This window comes from Dendronephthya gigantea, unplaced genomic scaffold (genome assembly GCF_004324835.1).
Source record: "Dendronephthya gigantea isolate DGI-Jeju-01 unplaced genomic scaffold, DenGig_1.0 000535F, whole genome shotgun sequence".
NCBI lineage: Eukaryota > Metazoa > Cnidaria > Anthozoa > Malacalcyonacea > Nephtheidae > Dendronephthya > Dendronephthya gigantea.
Genome location: NW_021163545.1, coordinates 3,139 through 12,191, shown reverse-complemented (window position 1 = coordinate 12,191; position 9,053 = coordinate 3,139). Strand labels below are relative to the sequence as shown.

At 38.2% G+C, this 9,053-nt stretch overlaps 1 long non-coding RNA gene across 1 annotated transcript; it reads right to left on the bottom strand.

Annotated features, from left to right (window-relative positions):
• Nucleotides 1–251: 251 nt before the first annotated feature.
• On the bottom strand, nt 252–7,413 carry LOC114543728. Its single transcript, XR_003690177.1, has 4 exons — nt 7,384–7,413; nt 6,866–6,918; nt 1,451–1,526; nt 252–686 (listed from the first exon to the last, which is right to left on the bottom strand). It is a non-coding gene; the product is annotated as an uncharacterized LOC114543728 (long non-coding RNA).
• Between the last annotated feature and the right edge of the window lie 1,640 nt (nt 7,414–9,053).

Here is a 9,053-nt window from a genome sequence, read left to right as displayed (position 1 = left end):
GCCTCCATGCTTAGTCCATTATTGTTATTTAACATCTGTATAAATCATTTACCGACTGTTCATGACAAGTGCACGTGCCCTTTGGAATCTTCTGCGGACTATTCAAAAGTCTACTTGTCGTTCTTTATTATAAATAAGTCTACCACAGGCTCAACTTAGGAATGATTTGCAGAAAATTGCAGTGTGGTGCATGCAACGTGGTGCATGTTTTTCCAATAGTCTGCTTATTAATCCAAAAAAAAAGCTTTGGATTACCACAAATGTTGAAGGGAATACAAGATTTCAGTGTGTCCTTTCTTGATAAACAACTACAACCACTGTCCGCTGCAAACGATTTGGGATGGAATTGGATGGGTGTTTAGTATCGAAATGTATGAAATCTCTGTGTCAAATTAACCGAATTAAACATATCCTAGATGACCATACCCTTGTGACAATAATAAACTAACGCTTTAGTATCCAGCAGATTACGTACATTACTCTTCTTCTGTTTAGGCGAATACACGAAACAAGAATGTCGCCAAACTGCAACGTGTACACAACTTTCCTGCAAGAATAGTGACTGCGAAAGGCAAATATGACCATTTAACACCAGTGTTACGTCAAGTAAATTGGCTTCCCGTCAGTTACGTTTCAAAGATGCAGTGATGACTTTCACGTGCTTAAAAGGACTGGCTCCTTCATACCTATTAAGCAGATTTTCATATCGATCAGAGGCACATAATCGTGGCACAATTAAGGGGAAAATATTTTAATATCTAATGTTATTTCCTCATGACTTGTTCTAAATTAATAAAACTATTCTTTATGCAAACTAAGTTTAGAAATTCTCGGGATTTTGGCAAGTTTTACTGTGCAATTTTGTTAGATTTATATATTTTATTAGGTTTTTGGACTATATGATCTCGGAAAGTAAACAGTTAACAGTTATATTATTACGGGTCTAGATCCTGGAAACAGGTTGCGGTTGTAAGTGACAGCGTCCGCTATGATCTCGCACCTTTGTTTCTGACTATTGGAAGTAAACCTAGAGCTCCTTACATCCTGTTTACCCATGCTTTTTAAAGACCCGAGTTATTTCCTTTGAAAGAATAAGCTATTCAAAAAAACTTCGCATCGACGATATCCTTCAAACGCAATCAGTTTAAAAATACCAAAATCGTTCCTTAGCACTATAATTATGTAATAAAGTACATGCTGCTTTCAAACGAGGATTTTTATCATTTTTAACTAAAATCTTCGAGCAGAACCAGTGCAGTCGTTCAAAAACGTCAGTAAAAGCCGAAACCTATACATAGGGTTACGCAGGCCTGGTTTTCGGCGCCTAGCAGTAAACAGAGCAGCCTCTCTATACCCTACTACAAAGCTTTTTGGTTTAAAAACAAAACAGCTGAAAAATAAAGTTTACTCAACTACGTTAAAATTACTCCACCCATTGGACTTTCCTTACCCGTTTCTTCATCTGAAGTTTGACCACGACCCTTAATTAATCGAGGCAGTATCAAGGCTGATGATTTGTATGATTTCTAAAGGGCGTCAGAATCAAAGATCAGGAAAAGTAATACAACGTTAATCACGTTTAAATAGTTTAAAATGCATTAAATAAAACGCTATATGAACAAATGTACCTAAACATACAAGGCCTTTGATTATATTTTTAAATAAAACGTTGAATAACTTTGGATTCAACGTCTTAAACCTAATGTTGACAAAACACCCTGGATCCAGTTTACGGGTAGCGTTTCGAGACTTCTCTAGAAAAGCATCAACTAGAATTTTATTCACTTTCAAAAAGTGAGAGCCTTTCGAAAAGGGGAAAATCTCTAAATGAATCCGTTTAAAAACTGAAAAATTAATCGAATGGGAACATATTGTTATTATCATTACTGATTTCTTTAAACATCAAAATACGAGAATAGCAGGACTAAGTTGGCAGGCTGGCCTAACCACTGAAAAACGTTCAACCAATATGTACCATAAACCGGAACCAGGATATATTAAACTTTAAAACTTAGAATATAATTAAGTAACAAAAGTCCTAGCCCCTAACCAAAAACCCGGTTTTCGGTGGCTGACAAAACAACTGCTTAGAAGCAACGCGGGCAATACGGTCTCTTGCTAGTATAAGGTGGTATTGTATACCAAGAAAGCAAATTCGGATAGCATATATAGTATAAACAGAGTGCTTAAATTACCTAATTGATAATATCTTTGTTCCAGTGAGAACTAAATTTAAGTCTACATTTAGTAAATCAATTTTTTTATCGTGCGTTTGGAGAAATATTGCGTGAATATAATTTTGCAGATCAGGGACCAGGGGTCGGTTGTATAAAAATGTAGTAAACTCTTAATCATAGTTAGTAACAGAATTGACCAATCAGAGTCATGTATTTCTGAGTTAACTACGATTTAACTATGCAAAATGTAGTTAAGAGCTTTATACAACCGGCTCCAGATGTATAAAACTCTTTAAGTACATTTTGCATAGTTAAATGAGCAATACACGACTCTGATTGGCCAATTCTGTCGTTAACTACAGTACATGCAGTTATACAACCGGCCCCAGAGGATTGCAAAATTAAATTTTTCACGCGGTATTTCCACAAACGTACGATAAAATACTGTTTTCAACATGCAAGCTTTCAAGGAACCTATAAATTAATATTGTTCAGTATCCATTAGGGCTTACACGAATTAATAACGCGATAATACAAATAGCGGTTATAATCTAGGGCATATGGTTATATAGCGTGCATGCATGGATGCATTCATGTATTAAACCACTTAACGCCGTTAATTATGTGTTACTTTAACCCTGATCTGCCCCCATTTCTGGGTATTAAATACGTCACAGTTCTGTCAGCACGGTATTACAAACTTTAAAGCACTACGAAGAACCATGATCAAGGGCATTGATTTGAATGTGCTATAGTCAGACTTAAACTAGTTAGCCTCCAAATTCCATCTGAATCACAGAAGAATTCGCCTTTCCAATGGCATAACAAACAAGACGGTTTCGTCATCAACTTTATCATAACCGGGTATTAAATTTCGCGCTATGCGTTGAACGGGTATAAAGGACGCCGGACCAAAACTCTCGAACAAGTTTGAGCACCAAATCTCGGGCGTAACTCCATCATTACCATAATGAAATCGTTCAGGGTGCCGTTGAAACCAGCGAACGTGCGCAAAACAAAACGAATGTACCTTATCCCGATACGAAATCGACTGGCGTACGAAACAATCGATAATGCCCGGTCTTTCCTCTACACCTTCCATATCCACACCTCCATGGAATCGTCCTGCCCACCTTGCTAAAATGTAAGCAAAACGACTTAGACGGGAAAACTCTGACCCGTATCGTTCCCCTGAAAATTCGATCGACGCGTATTTGTCGTAGAGGTAAGGAATGTTGTCGACTGGTATGTCAGGAAGAAATATTTTGTAAACAGCACTCAGGTACTCGTGCTCATCACAATCTAACTGTTCAATAACGTGAGGTAAACCAATGGAGTAACCATCCAGAGTAAACCATAACTCATCACGAATGTCAAGCCTACCATCACACAAATGAAGAATATCAATTGCAAGCTTGCTATCAACTACTTCGCTACAAGATTGATGGCCTTCGCGCTGTTGTAGTTTTCAGTCAAATCGCTAAAATGCTGCACACATTCTTTTGGGAATTCAAGTTCTCTCAAGTTCTGATCTCTCAAAAACTTTCTCATAATTTGCAATTCAATTGACTTATTATTGTTCGAATAGTTACCCAGTATGCCATTGTACCGTTCAAAGCTGAACAACCAAAAACTATACACTGGTCCATAGTCAAGAATACAATCGGCCAAATGTGTATGCATATGCATATTCGGTGTAATGCGTTGTGTTCCATATAACTTTTCGACATCACGACAGAACTTTACAAGCAGAGAATGCGCAAGACCCACGTCATGTATTTTAATCATTGGCCGTGACAGAATTTTACAAGCTTTAACAAAATTCAACCAGCATTTGTAATGTTTATACCACGTAGATGACCTAACAATGCAAACGGAGAGAAGACAGTTACCCAGGTTTTCCACTGTTCTGCCGTAAATCCAGAAAACGACTTGGCTATTTTGAACGGAAGTCGACCCATGTTTGAAGGTGTATTACATATGTCTACTTTCTGTTGAATAAGTTCCAAATCTGCACGTGTCAAAAGAGAAAGTTCCAACCACAATTCCATCATGCGTTTCGCAGTTCCCAGAAATAAATTATGCATCGGATCAACAATAGTAAACCTAATGCAGTCGAAGTATGGTAGTCGGAGAAGTTCGGAATATCTAGCGCCATATAGAGACTCCTTCGCATTACGCAATTCCTGCGTCAACTGCGCTAAAATCTCCTCAACATGCCTCCTATGGTCAACAATATTTCTCCCACTACTCGAATTGAATCCGGAATAATCAGTTGCATCACCGAATCCACCAGTAACGAACTCTTTGGTGCACTTATTGCAACCACGTTTAGAGTTGTGAGCAGTGAACCCGCAAACCTTCTTACTGGCTGGCATATCACAGGCTACGCACAACAAAGCAGCTCGAAAGCGTTCTGGTAAAATAAGTGAGCCAGAATGTCGTAGGGTCACGCCTTCCTCCCAAAGAACAACAAGCTCATCAACGAGTGGTTTAAGGTATGAGTTAATGTTATTCTTGGGCTCACTAGGTCCGGGAATGATTCCGACGAGAAAAATATTTTGTCGTTTAAAGCGCTCACTGCGCGGAAGGTTCATCACAACAAGGTACAAAACTCCGACAGAATATGGTGTGTGATCATATGGTTGCATCCAATCAACATTAGCATAAAGCTATAATTACGAGGAGATGCCAGAAAGGATGATCCATTGAACATCTGAAAATCTCTCCAGACTCGTCCTTCAAATACGTCACACATAACTTGATGAGCAGTTCGAATATCACGATTTCTCCACAACTCACATCGCTGGGTAAAACCAGCTCGCCTAACAAACTGTTGCAATGTTGCAATAACACTCTGGTAACAATATATTTTATGAGGATATAATCGCTTACCACCATCTTTAAGAGTTACCTCTTTCAACAGAGTTGAGCTGCATGGTTGACGCATGCGCAATTGTCTATAATTTGGAAAACGAACAAAGGAACAGGTTTTGGACACCTTGCGAGTACCAACTGTTCGGTAGCAATCTTCGAATTCATACAAGGAAGAACATTTTGGACAAATAACGTACTTAGTAAACTTGTCACCTACCAGGCCTACTTCTTTTCTAAAAAGGTACAGCGATCCAGGAAAAGCCAAGGAGAATGTGGCAAGCCAATTGTTGGAAAGAGATGCTGCTTGAAAGAATCGTTTCAACGACAAAAGCAAAAACTCCATTGCGTTGTCCGGTATGGGAAAGTAGGTCCAAAAAAACGCAAGTAAAATAACTAGACAATTGAGCAACGTGCGGTTGGAAGGAGAATCTGACGTATTGACACTAACGGATGGAATTTTAGTGTCTTCGTCGATTTCATTTTCTGAAATATCATCCCAGATCTCACGCTCAAGCAGTTCTTCGCGGAACAATTCATCAGCCAAGTCAGGTTCAGTATAATTGCTATCGCAATGATTTGATGGAAGAGGGAAACATGGACTGACCTGGTCGATCTCAATAAAGTTGTCTTCATCATCACAACTGCCTTCTAAAATTGGATCTCTTTGCCACGAGTTTGAATTTTGGTCAAAATAAACTTCCCTATTTCGCCTGAAAGTTCTTGCAGGTAAATAGGTCTCGCAATGTGGACACAAGGTCATATAGTTGTTGTATTCAGCCATGATTGTTTTTAGATTTTTATAAGCGATGTTGATATAAAAACAAGAGTTTAAAAAAACACAAAGGGCTAAACGGGGGTAGTAGATGCTATTCAGGGACACTATAAGTGTCCAGGTGACCTAAACCAACCAATTAGAAGCCTCATATTTATTTCGCGCTAAATCTAGAATTCGAGAGGGAAACTCGAAGGAAAAATTTTCAAGTTGTTTTGACAAGCCAGTTTTTATACACTTAACATTTAATTTTTTAACGAAAGCTACCAGTTTTTTAAAAAATGGCAATCAATGGTCAGAATGAGGAACTCATGCGACGTATTTTGGCAAGTCAAGGGACAATCATTGAACAAAATAAAAAAATATTACATCAACAAGAGCAGAATATAGCTAAAGAGCGCGGGGCACAGCTTGCTACCCGAGAGAAAATCCCCCTTATTTTAAAGGTAAATGCTTACTCATTCGAATTAAAGTAATTTAATCAATCATTTCTATATGGGGAAGAAAAACTGTGTATGTATTACGATCCACTAAGCCTTTTTCAACAGAATACAGTTTTTGCAAATGCTTAAATGTATACAACAATGGTGTCCCAAAGCAAACAATGCAATGTAGTACAGTATGATAACTTGAATTTGTAAGAAGAGGAGGGATTGGAAGGAAGGACTACAGTATCAACATATAATAATAATGGTGCATATAACCAAATCATTAATCAATGCAACAATGAAATCAAACATGAGCATGTCATGCAGGATATGGTTTGCTGCTGACCTTGAGTATTGGGTATAGTGATATAAAGCAAATTTCCCTTTTCAGATTTTCATTTTATTCTGTTTATAGTTTGTCTAGTCCATTTCCTATGATTTTCCCTTTAAAAGGGTGAAAATTAATTGCCCAGGGTCAGGGATGACAGTAGAAATTGTCAACAGCATGATAATTTAAATTTGAATATTCTGGTGATTAAACAGGGGTAGAACTCCATACATGCCACTGGAATATTGCATGCTTGTAAATTTTAATGATGATGAAAACTTACAGTAATTTCAGTGATTAATTAATACTTGTCACTTGGATTCCAATCCAAACTCCCTATAAAATAATGAAAGATTTTAGACAATATTAATATTATGTATGGTCAGATATATATAAATAATACAAGACAGTTTTAGTAAAGAAGTGTGGTAGCTAATATTTTATTATATTAACTTTGGTGGGCATTGCGGTGTACTTTGCGGGCTAAAATGATAAATTTGCCAGGCTAAAATCTATTTTAGCCCACCTTGATCTTAGCCAATCAGAAGAACGACTGTAGTGTTTATCCATTGTAGTGTTTCTATACAAAAATCGCCCTTTAAAAAGTTAATATAATAGTGATACAGTTGATGTTCTTGGGCATAAATGTGTTTTTGGCCCTCCTCAGAATACTGTTTAACCCTCGCTACGCTCGGGCTAAAATAAGTTCAGAGTCGGGCCAAAAACACATTTATGCCAGCAAACATCAACTCTATTGTTATATTGCATGCTATTATAATCTTCATGATGATGAATACTTACATCAATTTCATTGATTTATAATCATTTTCATTTGGATTTCAAGCAGGGGCGGATCTAGGATTTTTTTTACGTTAGTCAAAATTTTCGTAGGCCAATTTTCGTCGCCAATCGTCCTCCCCCCACCAGATTTATGAAATTTGTGAGGCTTTCCAAGCTTATAATGCCAGGTTATAGTCTGCTAAATTCCTAGGGCACAGCTATTGAATGCCACAAAACATTGTGTAGGCACTGAAATGGAAGGTTTAAAAAGGGACGTTTTGTGGGTATAAAATGCATGTTTTTATAGCAATAGTCAAATCTCAATAATGGTAGAAATTTACCCCTTCGAACAGACCTCTCAAGAAATTTTCAGCTCAAAATGTTATTGTCTAGTGAAATGTAAGAACACAGGTTTATTACATTATCATTGAATTTGGTCAAAGCGAAATTGCTTTATATTTATATATTATAATGATTTCGCAAATATCCATAGCTTTCTAAATCTTTCGAACTGCAAAGTACAGATTATTACACTAGCTCAAAATCTATACAATGCCAGCAAGAAGAATCTGGGTAATGCGAATAATCAATACAACAAATGAGAATATGAATAGGCTCGAAATTCTAAATCGATTTGACGGGCGACGGGCGAATGCAAATATATGCTAATAACAGTAGCCTCAAAGCCTAGGTTAAATATATAAGCTAACAATAACATAGTTAAATTATCGGACCATTGTTTATATGAACTTATAGTAATATCGGAGTATAGTTTACATAAACATCAACATTGGATAATTTACCTTATAACAGTACACTTCTCAATTCGTCGAACACATGCGAGTATATTTAATACGAAAACATCAATCTCTCGACGACACGTTATTTAATAGTGTCATGAATATAGCGCCCGCATTAAAACTGCTCTATACCGGTTTTTCTTTTGAATTCCCCTACAAAGAACTTACATTCGACTGCAAAACACGGGCTCTGATCGGTCATGATCGGTGATATTACTCACGGTCAAATATAAATGCATAATATAATTACATAAGAAAGGCTATCTTTAAAATAGGGAATGGGGAATGCGGGAATGGGGGAATGGGGGAATGCGGGAATGGGGGAATGCGGGAATGCGGGAATGGGGGAATGCGGGAATGGGGGAATACGGGAATGCGGGAATGGGGGAATGCGGGAATGCGGGAATGGGGGAATGCGGGAATGGGGGAATAAGGGAATGAGGGAATGGGGGAATAAGGGAATGGGGGAATAAGGGAATGGGGGAATAAGGGAATGGGGGAATAAGGGAATGGGGGAATAAGGGAATGGGGGAATAAGGGAATGGGGGAATAAGGGAATGGGGGATTAGGGAATGGGGGAATAAGGGAATGGGGGAATGAGGGAATGGGGGAATGAGGGAATGGGGGAATAAGGGAATGGGGGGATAAGGGAATGGGGTAATAAGGGAATGGGGGAATAAGGGAATAAGGGAATGGGGGAATAATGGAATGCGGGAATTGGGGAATAAGAGAATGCGGGAATAAGGGAATGCGGGAATGCGGGAATAAGGGAATGGGGGAATAAGAGAATGGGGGAATAAGGGAATGGGGGGATTAGGGAATGGGAGAATAAGGGAATGGGGGAATAAGAGAATGGGGGAATAAGGGAATGGGGGGATTAGGGAATGGGAG